Source organism: Gopherus flavomarginatus, chromosome 1 (assembly GCF_025201925.1).
Source record: "Gopherus flavomarginatus isolate rGopFla2 chromosome 1, rGopFla2.mat.asm, whole genome shotgun sequence".
NCBI classification, from domain to species: Eukaryota; Metazoa; Chordata; order Testudines; family Testudinidae; genus Gopherus; species Gopherus flavomarginatus.
Genome location: NC_066617.1, coordinates 114271619 through 114292140, shown reverse-complemented (window position 1 = coordinate 114292140; position 20522 = coordinate 114271619). Strand labels below are relative to the sequence as shown.

The 20522-nt window shown below is 41.9% G+C and overlaps 1 protein-coding gene across 1 annotated transcript in view; it reads left to right on the top strand.

Moving 5' to 3' along the window:
* Positions 1-15768, top strand: part of ETFBKMT (electron transfer flavoprotein subunit beta lysine methyltransferase) — a 258801-nt gene extending 243033 nt beyond the window's left edge. Inside the window, exons 5-6 of the transcript XR_007768593.1 lie at positions 9561-9679; positions 15703-15768. The gene's annotated coding sequence lies outside the window, so the exon portion shown is untranslated. The remainder of the gene's footprint in view (positions 1-9560; positions 9680-15702) is intronic.
* The last annotated feature ends 4754 nt before the right edge of the window (positions 15769-20522 follow it).

Sequence of the window (20522 nt, the reverse complement as noted above, 5' to 3'; positions counted from 1 at the left end):
CCAAACCCCAAGGTTCCACCGAGTTCCATAAGGGCAGGCCCATGGCCTCCAAGACTCCCACGTTGGGCCTTCAGGCACCAGCAATCCCTCTCTCTCTCTCCATGACTTCCTGCAGAGTGTCCAGCCGAGCCAGATTCCTGCAGACAATTTGTACTGTACACCTTCAGGGCACAATGCTCTCAGTAATTATTTATAGTGACAGCAGGCAGCTGTTCCAGAACAAGATAGCAATTTATTAGTCTCCTGGCATACAAAATCTGAAAGTCCTTAGGTCAACCAAGAGAAGCAGAACCTATGTCATAGTCCACCCTGGCCATGCCAGTGCATTCAGCATTATGGCCTCCATTTCTGGCTCTGACTCCTTCCCTTTGACTTTATTCCTGGGTGGGAACCTGTGTCTCATGAAAGGACATCTCTTTTCCAGCCACTTGACACTTTCTCCTCTATCTAAGTACACATGTTCTACCTGCCGGGGTCTCTTGCTGTTAGGTGTCGATTGTTCAGCGATTAGAGGTCTCATGGTCGGTCCAGATCTTCTGTTGATCTGGGTCGGTTTCTTTAATGACCCATTCATTCCACCCTAGACAACTAGGCAATACACACACACCTTATGTCTCCTGCTCTGCTCAAAGAGCCGCATTAACCCTTTTGCATGGACTGGGTAGCAATGCTAAGGACATAGGGAAACTGAGGCACACATAGGCTTCATGAAAATATTACAGCAAATTCCTACTTCATCACACCACCTGAATCCATTCCTGAAACCTCATAAGCCTTTTTGGAGCAGGCTAAAACTTTGAAAACATTCTCGTTCAATCCTGAGGCACACTTAGAAGAATTCTGGGATAATGCTAATGTCCCAAACAAACACTGGATTGCCGATCCCACAAAAACTTCTGCTCTGAACCTTTTCAGAATATTGCATGGCAGATGCAGTCACCCCAAACATCTCTAGAAGATGGAAGAGAATTCATAAATGTCTGTGGACACCACTTGCAAACTATGGATTGCATTGAAAGTTAGCACCTGTTTCAACAATTTGCAAGTGACATCTCAGGATATGTCTACACTACCACTGGATCAACTTTGCAGCGATCGATGCACCAGGGGTCGATTTAGCCATTCTAGTGAAGACCCTCTAAATTGATGACAGAGTGCTCTCTGGTTGACCCTGGTACTCCACCAAGACAGAGAGGAATGAGGTAAGTCATTCTCCCATTGACCCAGCGCAGTGTAGACACAGTAATAAGTCGACCTAAGCATAGGTGTGGGAAGTAAGGGTGAAGGGGTTGCTGCAGAACCCCCAGGTTTTGCGCCCAGTGTCCTGGCCACTGGCCCTGCACCCCCGCCGCCCAGGGTCCCTGCTGCTGGACCCATGCCGCTGCCACTTGGGATCCCAGCCACTGGGCTCGCTATGGTCCTGGGGTCCTGGCCACCAGCCCTCCATGCAGGGTCCCGACTGCTGGCCCCAGCTTTAGGGGACAGTGAGGGGCACGGACAGGGGTAAAGGTGGATGCTTCCAAAAACTGTTCCAGTGCCACTGGACCAAAGCTACATGAATAACATAGTTGGAGTTGGATAACTTAGGTTGATTTACCATGTCAGTGTAGACATAGCCTCAGACTATCACCAAGCCGTTCCCAAAACTACTTACTGGCTCACTAATCTGAACTTGATTGTCTAAATGTTGCTAATCACTTCTCTTGTCAGATGAAAGATTATGATAATCTAGGCTGACCTCTTGCATAACAGAGTCCAGAGAATTTCATATAGTAAATCCTTTGCCAAGTCCAATGAAGTAAATGAGGTCAGTGGGTGCTTTACACCTCTGAAAAACAGGCCCACGGGTGTATCAAGATGGACACCCAAAAACAGGCATCCAGAGTCAGTGTGCACTTCTGAAATTTTTATCTTAATATTTTTATAGGGGCACCGTCACTTTAGAGTCACACTCTGCCTGAAATATTTTATCTTCTGTAGTTATGGATCATCTTAGAGTACTATGAATTAAAAAACAAGAGAAAAAATCTCATTTTTTTCAGTTTATTTTGCAGCATTTGAGGATAGTCATTTTCAGTGTCTCCTCAGTTAGTTGGTTAGGCTCTGATATTACATGCAGTGCAGTTGTCAGTGACAAGCGCTTAGTCAGTTTCTCCCGTTTGTATGGGCCTTTCCCCACAACAACAGGCAGTTAATTTTTGAGAACTATGCTGACTTTGTTTGGTTACTGTGCTCCTAACACTGGGATCGTTATGGGTAGAGAAGTAAAAAAAGAGTTGCAGTGCAAGGGTGGGGGGCTTTGGCTGGGAATGTGGGTTCTAGAGTGGGGCTGGGGATGAAGGGTTTGGGGTGCAGGCTGCCTCAGGACTGTGGTGGGGAGAGAGGACTTCTCCCAACCCTCTCTTGTGGCAGCTCTGAGGCTGGGACCAGGGGAGAGTTTCCTCTCTCTACCTGCGTGGACCTTGATAGCTTGCTGCATGGCTGCACAGTCGCGCAGCTTAAAGGGAACTTGGCCCCACACCAGAAAGTGTAGCTGAGCAGGTTACAGTATGCACAACACTGACTGAGAGTGAACCACAATGAAAGCCTGCTTGCTGGAACCTCCAGGATTGTTTCTTTATGTTAGCTGTTTCTTTATCAAAGCAAGGACATTATTAGTTTGCTGGCTGAAGATATAGATATTGGAGATATAGGACAGCAAGGGAGAGACACACATTTCGAATGGTAGGTCATTGAGATTGCAAAACCGCAACAATTGGCAGAATATAGTACTTGAAATTACTCTGAACTCATTTTTTTAAACAACCCTAGATTTGAAGTTGATACTGTGCTTTAAAACACTGATATATCTGGATGAAAGGCACTGGGGAAATGCAAAATAGAAGTCTGGATATAAAAAGCCCAAGAAATGAGAATCTGAAAAAAAAAATCACCAATTCACATACCCTTCTTATGGGCTGTATCTATGCATCCAATATTGGGGAAATATCCCATTATTGTACTAGCACTCATACAGCTGTACAAGTGCTCCTACTGGCACTGGTAGGAGCCTTAGGCTACATCTACACTGCATACCATTGGTGGTTGTATCTAGGTATGTGTAGCTGCATGCTGCAGTGAAAGGCTCTTATTGGGGGGAGCCATAGAGAAAAGGCTCTGGCAGCTCTGTGCTTCCAGAGGCTCTCATTGAGATGAAGAAAGGCTCCAGCAGTTGGGAAAGGACCTGGCAGCTCCCTGAGTCAGTGAAAGGCTCTGATTGTGGGCAGATAACAGTCTTTCCTTTCTTCATCTCCCTGCTGCTGGAGCCTTTCCCTGCAGCTGGGACAGACTCCAGCAGCAAGGTGGCAGTGGATCATTGCACTGTTAAAAATAGCAGTATAGACTGGGGAGGCACTGCTTGGCCATGTAGAGAGCCTTGTAGGATAGATACCTACAGGGTTAAGGTATGTCTTTACTCTAATCACCTAAGCAGTACTTCACTGTCTATGCTACTGTTTATACCCATGCTAGATTGGTGTTTAGTGTATGTACTCTACACATTGCCATAAAGAGTGTGCAGTATAGACGTATCTTTAATGTAGACATTTCACTGGTGTTTTGACTAACAAACTGTTGCATGTTTGATACTTCTAGATCCTTGTTAGCTGGTGTACACTGGGACATGTACCATTGTTTACACGAGTGCTGGTGCAACAGTGGGAAATTTCCTTTGTTAGCAAACAAACCAAACTCCCATGAATTTTTGTGTTTAAACTGAACATAAGGCCTAGTCTACTCTATGCATTTATACCAAATTTAGTAGCGTGAAACTGAATTAACCCTGCACCCGTCCACACACCGAAGCCCTTTATTTCGATATAAAGGGCTCTTAATACTGGTATCTGTAATCCTCCCCGATGAGGGGAGTAGCGCTGAAATCGATATTGCCATGTCGGATTAGGGTTAGTGTGGCCGCAAATCAATGGTATTGGCCTCCGGGCGCTATCCCACAGTGCTCTACTGTGACCACTCTGGAAAGCAATCTGAACTCGGATGCACTGGCCAGGTAGACAGGAAAAGCCCCGCGAACTTTTGAATTTCATTTCCCGTTTGCCCAGCGTGGAGCGCCGATCAGCACGGATGACCATGCAGTCCCAGAAGCGAAAAAGAGCTCCAGCATGGACTGTACGGGAGATACTGGTTCTGATCGCTGTATGGGGAGACAAATCCGTTCTATCAGAGCTCCGTTCCAAAAGACGAAATGCCAAAGCATTTGAAAAAATCTCCAAGGCTATGATAGAGGCCACAGCGGTGACTCTGCACAGTGCTGCACGACAAGCGTAACGGAAAGCCAAAGAATCAAAGGGACATTCATGGAGGGAGGGAGGGGGGACTGAGGACTCGAGCCATCCCAGAGTTCCTGCAGTCTCCGAAAAGCATTTGCATTCTTGGCTGAGCTCCCAATGCCTGAAAGGTCAAAAACATTGTCACGGGTGGTTCAGGGTATATGTCGTCAATTCCCCCACCCCCCCCATGAAAGAAAAGGGAAAAAAATCATTTCTCGCCTTTTTTCAACGTCGCTGTATGTCTACTGGATGCTGCTGGTAGACATGGTGCTGCAGCGCTGAACAGCAGCATCCCCTCCCCTTTCCTCCCCTCCCCGATGGCAGAAGGTGCAATAGGCTTGGTAACCATCCTCATCATCCCGTGAGTGCTCCTGGCTGGCCTCAGTGAGGTCGGCTGGGGGCGCCTGGGCAAAAATGGGAATGACATCATAGCAGCTGGAGGCTGCCTCCCCCTCATTTTATCTCACTAAAAAGTCAGTGTTTCTTATTCCTGCATTCTTTATTACTTCATCACACAAATGGGGGGACACTGCCACAGTAGCCCAGGAGGGTTGGGGGAGGAGGGAAGCAATGGGTGGGGTTGTTGCAGGGGCACCCCCTAGAATGGCATGCCGCTCATCATTTCTGTGAGATGTCTGGGGCTCTGACCCGGAGCGGCTGTCCTCTCTGGTTCTTTAGTAGGCTTGCCCCATATTCTAGGCAGGACTGACTCTATTTTTAGACAAAACATAAAGAAGGGAATGACATGGGGAGTAATTCCCATTTTTGTCCATGCGCCCCCGGCCGACCTCAACGAGGCCAGCCAGGAGCGTCCATGACAGCAGCAGACGTTACAATAGGACTGGTAACCGTCATCGCCAATTTCCAAAGCAGCAGACGGTGCAATAGAGCTGGTAACCATCTCTGCTACCTTGCAAAGGCAAATGAATGCTGCTGTGTAGCACTGCAGTACCACGTCTGTCAGCAGCATCCAGTACATATATGGTTAGAGTGAAAAAAGGCTAAACGGGCTCCCTAGTTGCAATGCTATGGCATCTGCCAGGGCAATCCAGGAAAAAGGGCGCAAAATGATCATCTGCCGTTGCTTTCAGGGAGGAAGGATTGAGTGACGACATTTACCCAGAATCACCTGCAACACTGTTTTTGCTCCATCATGCATTGGGATCTCAACCCAGAATTCCAATGGGCAGAGGAGACTGCAGGAACTATGGGATAGCTACCCACAGTACAACATTCCAGAAATCGACGCTAGCATCGGTACATGGATGCACACTGCCCAATTAATGTGCTTAGTGTGGCCGCATGCACTCGACTTTATATAATCTGTTTCCAAATACTGGTTTATGTAAAATCGGAATAATCCTGTAGCATAGACATTCCCTGAATGTGTTGTCAATAATGGATTGCATGCATCCTCTTACTCTGACCCATTAATCTTTAGGAAATGTGTTCAGATGGCCAGGAAGGGGCAGATGTTTTCAATGATTGCTAAGATAATGGATTTATTGAGAGATACTTTTAGCTTATCAGGAACTACTTGTTGTTACAGATGTTTTCTGTTGTAATGACTTGGTTATCAATTATGTAAAATAGCTTATCAATTATGTAAAAATCAAGATACTATGAAAAGAGTTCCATGAGTCAATAGGTCATTTTCTCTCTCTTTTATGTAAATACACATAGTATATAAAAGGGTGAAATTCTGAGAACTAGTTGGAAGAGACCAATGCTGCTAAGCCGCTCCCCTAATTGATTTGGTAATGTATGGACCTTCCTTTGGTATCATGCTGTTTTATCTTTGATTAATAAAGTTTATTGAGCCTGATTAGCTGACCTTTTATTAACAGAATCAGACTTTCAGACAACACCTGGAGGTCTTGTCCACACACACAAAGGGTAAGGAATTAGCTTAAGCTAAATTAACATAAGGCACTCTTCAACTGATCTGAGTATCCCACAAATTCCTAAATCAATCTAATTAACTTATTGTTTTGACATAGCCTAAAATTATACATGTTAACCAAGTCTGAAGACTGGCCTAAAGGATCAGCAGCCTCTAAAACAGTGGTCCCCAAACTGTGGGGCACACCCCCTAGGGCAACATAGAGGAATGTTCAGGAGAGCATGGCAGGGATAAGGGGAGATGTGATGTGAATAGTTTGTCGCCACTGCTCTAAAAGATTGAGCTCAAAAGAAAACTGCAGAGAGCATAGAAAACTAAAATCAGCTGCAGTCCTTGCACTGTTTGTGGTGTGTCGGATGTGGTTTTTTTGTGTGATGAGAGGTGATTAGCAAAGTCTAAATAACCAAATCCATAGCAGTGAGCCTGTGGGTAGCTTTAGTGTTATCTGGGTTTTTCTGAACCCAAAGTTCTTGATAACTTTATTCTTTGCAAGGCGATGTCAGGAAATAAATCAGTCAGGGACACGACTCTTCCATCTCATAAATGATTGGTACAAACAAGAGTACTTTCACTTTAAGCTTTTACTTTATTTAGTCTCAAGCACATATACACGTATGCAACAGGTTAGAGCATGCTGAATTTATAGTTACCCAAAATCTGGAGTGGTCTTTCAGTGGTTGACAGCAGGTTTCCAGTGATCAGCCTTCAATCTGCTGCTGGGGATCATAAGATGAGTCACCTCAACTCTATTTTTTATGCTTGTGTTACACAGCTTGTCAATGACCAGTAATCATTAGTTAAGGAAGAAGTTTCAAGCTGTTAGTTGTGCAGATATGTTTCTGCAAAGTCCACAGTCTCGCTGGCCTTGAAAAACACACACGAGAAGTCAATTATAGACAGACTTCCTGTTTTTTTCAAAACCACATACTTCAGCAGTTTAAAAGAAACTTCAACGAGATGGTGCAGGATCATGCTCAATTCATGTGATCACCTCATCCTCCCTCCCCATCTAGCCTAGTTATACTAAGGTTGCTACAAAGGCATTACAGCTGCTTTTGGCAATAAGCGTGATAATTGATATTCCAGTTATTGGCAGGAATCTAGGCGTTTTGCTGAGCTGTAGCTGTCTCCCCTAACATTAGAAGTGTCTCGGTGTAAGTCTGAGATGCAACTGGCAAATGAGCACTGACATACAATGTTGTCTATCATTTGTGACTGGTGTCTACAGACACATTGTCTCTGATCTTCTACAGATGTATGAGATGAGAGTATCTGCCATCCAATGTTCTGAAATGGTTCAATGCGACAATTGTCCCTGGGGTAAATTAAAACCTGGAAGTTCTTGTGGGGAGTTGACAATCCTGTGTTTGTTTGGGACACTTGCATTATCCCAGAATTCTTTCTAGTGTGCCTCAAGATTGAATGAGGATCTTTAAGAGCTTTGGCATAACCCCAGAGAGGCTTCCAAGATTTCAGGCGCATTGTGTGTTTGAGTTTAATAACGATTTGAGATTGTCAAATAGGTTTAAATGGAATTATTTAATCAAAGATTAATATGGCACTATATAGAATATAGAAAGAAAACATATTTTACCACTCTCTGTAAATGATGAAGAAAAGGTAATTTGGTCCCTTCCTCTCTAGGAATACTGACAGTGTTCATTCCCAGATAACTTTCTAAATGTTCTTTCTTGTAATGGGAGGTGAGACAAAAATTGCTTTTTGGAGGGAAAATTGCTTTCCCATGATTAATTTTACTGTGTGTGTTTTGGTTTTTATATTTTTGTTTTATCCAGTTATTTATGGAATTGTATGGCATCTTTAGGCTACATGATTGGTAAACTAAAAGGAATTCTAATCCGCTCATTGTTATTAACAGGGGTGACAACCAACAGTTCTTAATGACTTAGTCATGTTTCAATGGATCTTTATTTCATTCATTACAGAAAAGATCTACAACAAGAAGTACCTCTTAGCAATCACAGAACATAATTAAAATATATCTTACCTTACCACTCAGTCTTATTTATAGCATTCTGCTGTAAACACTGTCAGTTTGATTGGTCTTTTCCCTAGACATCTAGATTCCCAGACTTGGAGGCACTAGGAATAATAAATTACAGCTGAATGCTCAATCACATGAAATTCCTGAATCCAGGTCACTCACAGGTTAAGAGCCAACAGTCTTGGCCTTTGAATTCAAATGTACTCTTTGCTAATATCATAAAAGTTCTGGGAGAATAGTTAATATGCAAATAAATCTAATATACAAGAAAAAAAGAAGACTTAAAAAGGTTGATATTTACTAACAGGCATATCTTCAGAAGGTTCTGGAGATCCTCATGAATTGGTAAGTTCAGATTGGCCATAGTTCAATTGTACTCACCAGCTGCATGTGTGTTTCTGTCTGTATTTTGCGTGTGGATATATGTGCTAGAGTAGGCAACTGTTGATTTTAATGTTCCGGTTATGATTCTTTTCACAGCATTAAGCTGCAGGACTTTTGTATGTGAGCTGTCCGCCCAGACCAGTAAGTGACATTCAGCAGTTGACTATACCAATGCTAGAGCCGTTGTTTGAAGTGTATGCACTTTTACCTTTTCACATATTTTTATCAGATAAGCTTTAAAAAATTAAACAAACTCAAGCTTCTATCTAAGGTTACACCCCAGCACACACAAAATGTGATCATTTAGGAGTACACAGAGCCCTCAACTTTGTGGGACAGTGGAAATTATTTCTTAATATCTAGGATTTTTAAAATGTTTTTAATTTTAAGGCTGTCCATATACTATATCTGCTAGGGCCAGATCCTGGCCCTAGCATGCAATCATCTTTTCACTGGGGTGCCAGGGAGGGAAAGCATACTCTTTCCCCATATCCCAGGCTATGGCAGGGAGAACCCACATAGTTCCAGCTGATTTCCATGTAAGCAAAACTGAACCCAGAGCAAGACTATTAAGTCCAATACTTGCTGAGCAAGAACAGGATTACTTGTTTTCATATAAACTTTTAACAATTAAGAAATTGCTGATGAAGTAGTTTTCTTGCCTATTTTTTCAGTGCCTAGTCCTGCAGGAAATTCACATGCAAAATGCTCATCAACTGCATTGGGACCCATTGACTGATCCTTAAGGTAGAGATAAATTAGCTGATGAAAGTAATAACAATCAAACTTGCCAACATTTTTGGTAGAGTGTAGCAGAGTTGCCACCCCAACATGCCCCCTCCTGGCTGGTGTGAAAGTAGAATGAATTATATAGTAAGAATAGAAAGGATTAAAGAAATGTTGTCTGTACCTTTAAGCAAAGTTGTTGGAATGTTGCAACCAGGTGTCAGGAATATAGACATTAACATAGAACAATTGCACCGTTTAAGGGCAATTGGTGAAGCATTAGCCTTAGATCGATAACAGTTAGTAAGGAAATAGGATATGCATGCTGTGCCCCAGGTGAATTTCACTGTTTTGATTTCTTTGTCCCTTTGTCTAAACTCCCGCTCTTTTATCTGTATAAATAAGACTGTTTTGGCCTTGCATGGCCACTCAGATATTCTGAATGTTATTGGTGGAGCGCTGCGCTAATAAACAAAGTGGTCTGACAAATTGTGAGTCCTGATTCTAACTTTAACAATTTGGAGGTTCCACCGAGATGGCAACCGTCTTCACGGGGGCTGTGTGATTCCTGACTGTTTTTGTAGGATGACCGTGGCAGCCGGCACCTGGGCATTTGGCCCAAGCGGTCCCCCACTAGAGCGGAAAGGCGCACAGCCACAGTGAGGTCTACGCCATCGAACCTGTTGGTTCCCACTCTGTTCTGGTAGGGATCCTGGGATCTGACATCAGGAATCTGGTCAGGTAATTATTTCTGTATTTTGTCCGGACTGAGGACTGTCCTGTCTCTGTGTCTATCCGTCCTCCCTGTGGAGTGTTTGAGTCTGGGTGCCGTCTCTGTCTGGGGATCGGCCGACCAAGAGGTTCCTGTCCCCGCGGTCTGAGTGAGTGAAATCTGCACAATCGCAGCCGCACCACACCTTGGGTAAAACCCTTAGTGTGAAAGCAAGGGCGATTGAGGCAGTAGCCTGTGGGCTCCTTTTGTGTGTTGCACTGGGCATCGCTCTGACGAACCCGAATTTCCTTCTTGTGTGATTGGTGTGTGAAGTCCTCCTGTATGGGTAACCAGACGTCTAAGTCGGGACAGTTCCCTAAATGAACGCTGGCTCATTTTATGTATTTAGGATGGGTCCAGACTCCTGTAAAAAGAATCTGGACTCCTGTAAATTTCTGGAAAAATGGTCTAGGCTAACTCAGGGGGATCCCAAAACTCAGTGGCCACTGTTAAAATCTTGGAACAAAGACTCAGTGGACGTCTTAAAGGACAAACTCGGCCAAACTAAAACTAAATTGGTTAAAGGAGAGGTTAATTGTTTCATGCAGTGGTGGCAAGAGGCAAATCATAGGTGGACAAAATCAAAACTCGCCTCTCAGTTATTCAAATAATAAGTTAAAAGCTTTATTAAAAGCCTCCTCTCCCACCACCAGACCGAGCGCTCCCCTTTACCCCGTTCTCCAAACCTTGGATCGATCCAACCCCCTTCATACTCCCATCTCATTGTAAAAAAGGACAAAAAGCCCCTTATTCTGTTCCCCTTTGTTGTCTGCCTCAGAAACTGATTCTTCATAGTGTCCCACTACCAATTCAGCAAGGCTGGGGGCGGGGGGAGCTCCTCAACTAGCCCCCATCCTTCCTGGTCCCTTTCCTTGAACATTTCTTTCAAAATTGTGAAATGACCACAATATCACTCACAAATGGTTCATTGAAAAAAGCAGGATCGGGCCCAGGCAAGCAGGCAAGCAACAAATAAAGAAACAGGTTGAAAGCCCTAAGGGAATAGTGTCAGGAGTAAGAAAAGTAGTAAGTGCAGGCATGAACCCCTGGAACAATACTTAAAATGGGGAAATCTGAGGTGATAAAGGTGTCATTTTGGGACATAAACAAATGATTTAAGGGAAAAGAGTAAAATGTTAACTCTATAGAGGCTGGAAAGAATTAAGCAGTTAAACTTTGTGGAAAATGTTAAAAAGGACCACACTATAGCAGACCTTAAGGTGGCCATCCTGCAGCAAAAAAACTTCAGGACTAGACTTCAAAGAGAAACTGCTGAGCTTCAGTTCATCTGCAAATTTGACACCATCAGCTCAGGATGGAACAAAGACTGTGAATGGCTTGCCAATTACAGAACCAGTTTCTCCTCTCTTGGTTTTCACCCCTCAACTGCTGGAACAGGGCCTCATCCTCCCTGATTGAACTGACCTCGTTATCTCTAGCTTGCTTGCTAGCATATATATACCTGCCCCTGGAAATTTCCATTACATGCATCTGAGGAAGTGGGTATTCACCCACGAAAGCTCATGCTCCAAAACGTCTGTTAGTCTATAAGGTGCCACAGGATTCTTTGCTGCTTTTACATGTTAAAGAGAGAGAATTCTTGGTTTCTTTGCAGCCATTCTGAAGGGAAAATGGGCCCTTTTCCAGAAGAGTGCCTGTAAATAATCCATATGTATATACAGCTATGCAAAAATAAAGCAGTGTAAAGAAATGTTAAGGAAAAGAAAATGTGTTTGTATCTATTTGTCTGTCAAAATATGTAAAGTTCTAAGAATCTAAACCAGCATATCTGGTTTGTAAAACTCCTGTTTTGTAGGTGTAAGATAAATTGATTTTGTTTTTGTTTTTAATGCCACTAAAAATTCATTTGACTCTTTAATTCAAAGTTGCAAAACTGACAGATCTTTTTGCAAGACACAGGTAATTAGTGCTGTTTGGCTTTGGAATTTAGCATTTAACCCTTAAGGGGTAACTTCATTCTTTACAAAAATTAAAATGTTTTTAAATAAAGATCAAGTCATGGCTGCAATAGGGCAGTCAAAATCAGGAGACTAGGGAGAGATTCTGAAGTCTTTTTGTTTGGTTGGGGTTTTTTTTTTGTAAGAATAGCAGATAAAAGCTGTAATGAAAGAATAAGAAATTAACAGTTACCCTCTGAAGCAACAGCAGAGGTGAGGTGCACAAAATAAAAAGAAGCAATGTTAAAAACACTGAGCCTTAAAATGGCTCTGTGTAATCAGACTGTCACTTTGATAAGGGTACATGAAAACTCTGTCAGAACAAAACAAACAGTTACACCTTATGTAAAAATTAATATGGCTACTGTTTTTGAAAAGTTATAGTATAGAAAAAATATGCATTTTCCCTAGGACATGTGCAGTGTATATTGTAGAAAGGGATGTAAAAAAAAAATGCAAATAAAACGTGCTGCTGAATTAAAATCCTATTAGGGCTCCAAAAAGAGCCGCAGTAGGCTGTGTTTTCTTTTTCAGATCCCTGTGTGTTAAGACAAAGTCTCTAAGCTCTGCTGATGGCTTTGAATCCAAAAGCCAAGCCTGTGTTGATGCAAATTACCTAACTGATAAAGAAAGGTGAGAACTGCCAGCACAAAAGAAGCTGCAAATAAAGAACATACCTGGTCAGCAAACAAATTGCCTACATAAAAGGCATGGTATAACAAAATACCTTTAATAAATTTAATGCTAATGTTATTGTTAATATTAAACATTAAAATAAATTTAATGTTAGTAAGTACCCCTGTAACAAGTTAAAGTGTATAATTTTTTAAAAAATCCTTTAAAGTAATATGGTAATAATGCTTCTCAGCTATTATCTGTGAATAAACTTAAAGTTTAACACAGCAGGAAAAACATTACAAACCTGGTCTGCTATATAAAAAAAAACAACTTAAAATACACCACCTCATTAATTTAATAATTAAACAGTAAAATAATTTCCGATAACCCTTAAAAAGTAAATGCCATTAAAACCCGGCTTGCCTATAAAACAAAAAAAAAACACAGAAAAATATGGGGGTAATTCTTCTGTTTTGCCTGCAATCAGCAAGGGTATTTGTAAAAAAAAAACAAAAAAAACTTTTAAGTAATAATCAATGCCACCCCAAAAGGGATAGAAAAATGTTATTTTTGTCTTTCAGATAATCCAAAGTACTGTATAATGGCCTATGTGTATTTGTTAATTCTTAAAAAAAAGTGTTCAAAAAGTGTTAGCAACTTACCAGAAAACAAATGTAAATGTAATGTAAGTACGGTGTTTACCAATAATCACATTTACTATTTGCCACGACAACAACAACACCAAAAAAGTCTCAGCTTACTGTAGGCACTAATTTAGCTAAGTTCTCTATCAATCTTGGCATTAAATGGCAAAGAGTTACCAATCATCTGTTAAAAGGTAAAAAGGTAACATGGTTCCTAAAAAAAAATGTGAAAAACTGGACTATTCATATTATACAAGCAAATGGGAACATGTTAAGAATTGCCACTGCAGAAAAGCATAACAGCTTACCATTGGTATAACATATTTTCTGGATGGTCTCCCACAACTACTGGCATACTAATATTACTACCCCTAATTGTGTTTTTGGTTTTAAATTGTATGTGTGTAATTAAAATGTTTACAATGTGCTCGTGAATAAAACAAATGTGTGCAAAGCTAAAGCCACAGGCCCAAATCATCTCCCAGTATTTTCTATTACATGAACTAAATAAGACGTGACACTGGCGATTAATAATCTTAGTGTCAAAAGGGGGATATGTAGGAGCAGGATTTTATAATGTCCCATAAGAATTAAAGTATAATTTAATTTCATCCTGCTAGCCACTTTTTTAAATAGCAGAAATAAATGACCCCCTGGGACTATAAGATTCTGTTTTCCCATATGCATTACAAAGTGGGCCCCCTCTAACTCTTTGTTTTAAAATTTAGATAGTAAGAGACAGGATTCTCTATTGTGTCTATGTTAAGTAAATTAGAGAAACATTGAAGGCCTGGGTCTCAATGTACATTGTCTTAGTTATCAATTGTAAAACTTAGCAAGGTTTAATTTGCAATGCTTTTTTGTTCGATATAAAATACTGTTTGTATTCTCATTCTATTTGTGTGAATAAGGAATGTATGCATCAGGAAAAGATAAGGTGTGAAGGCCATTGTTATAGCCAGAGTCAAGGGACGGCTGTTAAACTGTCTGGCATCTCAGAGTGGATACATGCTTCACAGTGTAAGAACGCACAGACCCCAGTGAACCAATCATCACCTCAGGACCACCAGAGTCAATTTTTTTGACTCCAGAAGAAGACGTAGAGGAACAGCCTGCAATACCTTACAATCTACGCTGTCGTAAGGGTTGCCAGAAGCAGATGACTACATAAAGCAAGGCCCAAGAAGAAGCAGTAGTGAGTCTAGCGCCTGCTGCCTGGTGGACATAAAACTGTAACTGCAGTTCCCTTAGTTGAGGTTGTCAAAACCAGAAGGGCCCTGCCTCCAACATGCGCCTCTGGTGGTGCCTGTTCTTTGGCTGCTGGTGTCTTAAGGTCTGGGGAGTCCACAATGACAATTCTTTTATCCAGCAGCAAGTGTGGATAGCTCAGACCCTTATTATTTCTAAATGCTGGGTCTGCAGCCACATCCCAGCCCACTCTCAAACTGGTGTTCCTGTCCTGGCTATCCCACTCAATTCCCCAGACCTCACTGGAGGACCTTGTCCATTTAACACAATATGGAACAGTAATGACACCTGGGAAGAGGCTATTGGCAGTTCCTTTATCCCACTTGGGGGAGTAATACACCACGCAAAAAGACTCCTAAGGTTACAAGCAGTGGTTGAAATAATGGCAAATGAAACCGGAGAAAGTTTAAAAACCCTGGCCAAAGAAACAGGGGTGATCAGACAGGTTGCCCTCCAAAACCGTCAAGCATTAGACATAGTGCTGGCGGCCAAAGGAGAGACCTGTGCTCTCATTGGAAAAGAATGTTGTGTGTTTATACCTGACAATACCAATGAGGTAATAAATCACGCTAGCCACTTAGAACAAATTGCATATCTTCCTCATGAAGAGCTGAGTTCTTTATGGAAGTGGCTAAGTAACCTGTTCAATTTCTCTGGCATAGAAAACTGGTTGTTTCAGGGAGCCCTAGCTATCCTGTTTGGAATCTTAGTGATTTTTGTATGCTTTCAGTTAATCTCCTGTTGCATCCAAAATGGTGTAAGACATGCCACAGAGATGACTGCCCCAAAACAGAGTGCTAATATGATAATTTTAAATATTGCTAATGAACTAAGAGATAAGGAACGGTTAATTTGTGGAACTCAGTAAGTGTTGGTCATGGCGTACGCCTGACCAAAAGGAGGGATTGTGAAAGTAGAATGAATTATGTAGTAAGAATAGAAAGGATTAAAGAAATGTTGTCTGTACCTTTAAGCAAAGTTGTTGGAATGTTGCAACCAGGTGTCAGGAATATAGACATTAACATAGAACAATTGCACCGTTTAAGGGCAATTGGTGAAGCATTAGCCTTAGATCGATAACAGTTAGTATGGAAATAGGATATGCATGCTGTGCCCCAGGTGAATTTTACTGTTTTGATTTCTTTGTCCCTTTGTCTAAATTCCCGCTCTTTTATCTGTATAAATAAGACTGTTTTGGCCTTGCATGGCCACTCACATATTCTGAATGTTATTGGCAGAGCGCTGAGCTAATAAACAGAGTGGTCTGACAAATTGTGAGTCCTGATTCTAACTTTGACACTGGATGTGGTGCTGCAACAGCTGAACTGCAGTTTCCCTCTTCTGTTATTCAGCCTATTCTGGCCATAGCAGTGGTCTTACCCTCCAATCAAAATACATTCAGGAGTCTGACCCCTTCCAGAGCCCCAGAGTCCTTTAACATTGCCAACAAAACTACAACTGAATCTGCAGTCTCAACTGGACTCGGCGAGCTCATCCTCCTAATAGGCACACCTCAGCTCCAATGATGTTTTCCCACACCTCATTACAGGCTCCTGTGTCCCAGACAATTCCACTGTCCAGGGACTGGTAAACTCCTCCCCTTGCCTAGAGGCCAGGTTGGCTGCTGCTTGCCAGGGTCCCTTCTGGCTTCCAGCTCTCCCTTGAAGTAACCAGTCTGCTCTTTTCTTCTTGCCAGTCTTCTTTCAGGCTGCTTTCAGAAGGAGGGAATGCCTCACCTCCTCTCCATTGGGTCTTTTCTGCCAGCTGACCCTCTTTCAAGTCCATTCTCTTCATCTGAGTATACTCTCTCCAGGTGTAGTCAGTGAAGTGACTAGCATTCTCAGGCTCTTTTAACCTTTTCAGTGCCTGTTCAGGGGTCACATATAGTCACATGTACCATCTCGAGGGAGAGGATACATCTACACTGAGATGCCTCATCATCGCTAGCCTCTCTCAATGACTTTTCCATCTCTGTTATTGCATCCTCAGTCTCAGTTTCCTTCAACCCATCTGCCAACAGTGCTTTCACATGGTTCCTCACCCAATCTCCAGCTTGCTCGCCCCTGCCTCCAGCTTGCTGATCCCCTACTTCCATTAGAGGTCATGTCTGTGTACCCCAGTGAATTATTTTGCCTCTGTCTTTATCCCAACTGCTACCCAATTTGTCCTGGGGACTATACTCCTTTCAGATTCCTTCCTGCTGGGTGCAACCATTGCATATCTGTGAGGGCCACCATCCCCACTGCCACATCTCATAGACTTTAAAGTCAGAAGGGACCATCAGGTAGTCTGACCTCCTGCACATTGCAACCCACAGAATTTCACCCACCCACTCCTGTAATAGACCCATAACCTCTGGTTGAGTTACTGATGTCCTCAAATCTTAATTTAAAGACTTCAGGGTATAGAGAACCCACCATTTATTCTAGTTCCAGCCAGCAAGTGACCTGTATGTTGCAAAAAAGGTGAAAAACTTCCAGGGTCTCTGTCAATCTGACCTGGGGGGAAATTCCTCCCTGACCCCAAATATGGTAATCAATTAGACCCTCACCATATGGGTGAGAGCCACCAGCCAGACACCCTGGGAAATAATTCTCTGTAGTAACTCAGAGCCCTCCCCCTCTAGTGTCTAATCTCCAGCTGTTAGACAGATTTGCTGATAGCTGTTGTGGATGGACCATATGCCATTGTAGGCAATCTCATCATGCTGTCCTCTCCATAAACTTGTAAAGCTCAGTTGTTTTTAAAAAAAAAGTTAGTTTTTTTTGCCTCCATTGCTTCCCTTGGAAGGCTATTCCAGAACTTCACTCCTCTGATGGTTAGAAACCTTCAACTAATTTCAAGCTTAAATTTATTGGTGTCCAGTTTATATCCATTTGTTCTTGTGCCAACATTGGCCCTTAAACCTAAAGAACTTCTCTCTCTCTCTCTGTGGTGTTTATCTCTCTGATGTATTCAGAGAAAGCAATCATATCTCCCTTTAGCCTTCATCTTATAAGGTAAAACATGCCGCGCTCCTTAAGTTACCTCTTGTAAAGTAGTTCTCCATTCCTCTGATCATCTTAGGAGCCCTTCTCTGTACCTGTTCCAGTTTGAATTAATCTTTCTTAAACATAGGAGACCAGAACTTTACACAGTATTCTGGATGAGGTCTCACTAGAGCTTTGTTTAATGTTAATACCACTATATCTACTGGCAATACCTTGCGTAATGCATCCTAGGATTCATTAAGAGTCGGTCCTAGGACCAATCTTATTCAATTTATTCATAAATGATCTGGAGAAAGGGGTAAACAGTGAGGTGGCAAAGTTTGCAGATGATACTAAACTGCTCAAGATAGCTAAGACCAAAGCAGACTGTGAAGAACTTCAAAAAGATCTTACAAAACTAAGTGATTGAACAAAAAAATGGCAAATAAAATTTAATGTGGATAAATGTAAAGTAATGCACATTGGAAAAAATAAGCCCAACTACACATACAGTATGATGGAGGCTAATTTAGCTACAGTGAATCAGGAAAAAGATCTTGGTGTCATCGTGGACAGTTCTCTGAAGATGTCCATGCAATGTGCAGAGGCGGTCAAAAAAGCAAACAGGACGTTAGGAATCATTAAACAGGGGATAGAGAATTAGATTGAGAATGTCTTACTGCCCTTATATAAATCCATGGTACGCCCACATCTCGAATACTGTGTACAGATGTGGTCTCCTCACCTCAAAAAAGATATACTGGCACTAGAAAAGGTTCAGAAAAAGGCAACTAAAATGATTAGGGATTTGGAAAGGATCCATATGAGGAAAGATTAAAGAGGTTAGGACTCTTCAGCTTGGAAAAGAGAAGACTAAGGGGGGATATGACAGAGGTATATAAAATCATGAGTGATGTGGAGAAAGTGGATAAGGAAAAGTTATTTACTTATTCCCATAATACAAGAACTAGGGGTCACCAAATGAAATTAATAGGCAGCAGGTTTAAAACAAATAAAAGGAAGTTCTTCTTCACGCAGCGCACAGTCAACTTGTGGAACTCCTTACCTGAGGAGGTTGCGAAGGCTAGGACTATAACAGCGTTTAAAAGAGGATAAAGAGAGGATTGAAAGGTAGCCGATAGAATGATTGGAATGATCGGAAAGCAAGCATGTTCAGAGAGGGTCTTGTGGCTGGTAAAACTGTGTAAAAGATAGCAGCCAAAGATTGATAAGTCAGGAGCGGGAGAAGAAACAGGTCAGTAGGAGGGAGGAGATCATTAGGAAGTTGAGCAGAGGTCAGGCTCAGATTGAGAAGATAAAATGCCATAACAGTATCCGCAGCAACATCAGTAGCTGTGACAGAGCAGAAGGAACCCTGCCAGTGATACAAGGCTGTTGTTTTTTTTTAATTGTTCAAATCCTATGTAAACAACTGGCAACACCCAGGACAGAGGCATGTGTGATTGCATCTGCCTGCAAAGAAAAGTCTTGGAACAAGGTTTAAATTTTGATAAAATTCACTTCCCCCAATCAGCTTAACAAAAATGGTGACAGTATCATGATACTTTGGCTTACATAATATAGTAGTTAGTTTTAGGCAACATGCTTTAGCCAAGCTATAAATAATGATAGTTTGAAGCTAAAATCCAAAATGGTGGACACACTGATTTTCTATTTGAAATTCTTAAAATGGAGGACACAGACTAAATTGATCAACAGCCAGTCAGAAACAAAGGTCGAACAAAGTTCAGAAAGTGTGACTCAACTCATTCAAAACACCTGCTGGGAGGGGTCAGGAGGAGGATTAGCTATGATGCCAGAGTGAAGCTGATTGGCTGAATAGTTGCCATCCTTGCAGGGAGGATTCAGTCTGAAAGGTCAACCAATCAGAAAAGGCCAGAAACTGAATATGAGGCTGGCCAGGAGCAGGCTTTGTGTGTGTGAGAGAGGAGAGGAGAAGAGAAACAAGAGAAAATTAAACAGCAAGAGAAGGTAACCAGGCGGCAGCAATAGAAGGAAAAGATTGGAGTGGAGGACCTGAGATTAAACAGAGGGATTAGTGAAGGAGTGTAAATCTGATTTCTTGTCTATTTTAAAAGACTGCTTGTGGGTGTGTGTGTCAATAAAGCTGGATGTCTGTGTTTGAGTGGGATCCACTCTACCCATTCTGTGATTGTCTGGCCAGCACTCTCAGAATGTCAATGTTAAAAAAAAGTTAATTGATAATTTCTAGTATCAGAGGGGTAGCGTGTTAGTCTGGCTCTGTAAAAGCAGCAAAGAATCCTGTAGCACCTTATAGACTAACAGACATTTTGGAGCATGAGCATGAGCTTTCGTGGGTGAATACTCACTTCGTCAGATGCATCTGAGGAAGTGGGTATTCACCCACGAAAGCTCATGCTCCAAAACGTCTGTTAGTCTATAAGGTGCTACAGGATTCTTTGATAATTTCTATTTAATAATGTTAAAAAAAATGCAATATTGTAATGGTCTCATACATATGTATAGAAGTTCTGCATGTTGCATCATTGTGGATTCAATGTTGTACTGTAATAATTATTAAAAGCTCTGTCCACATGTAGGAGAGGTCTTATATATGTTTTTAGTAGTACATTGTAACTGCACGTGGTCTGTCTCTTATTTACACCATTGTACTATGCCGATTATGTTTAGTGTTACTCTCTGCACATGTCTAGAACAGTATTTGTATTGTTATACCAATATAATAAAAATCAGCAGGATCTTATTAAGAGGGATACGGCAAAGATGCCACATTTATTGTAAATATAATAATAAGGCAAAAGATAAAAGCAAACAATGTTGTTTTACTTCTTATTCCTATCATTACTTATTCCTCTCTCTTTCTCGCTCTCTCTCTCTCTCTCTCTCTCACACACACACACTCACTCACTCACTCTCTCTCTCTCTCACTCAGGTTCTGTATAGGTGTTATAGTTACCAGCCTAGAAG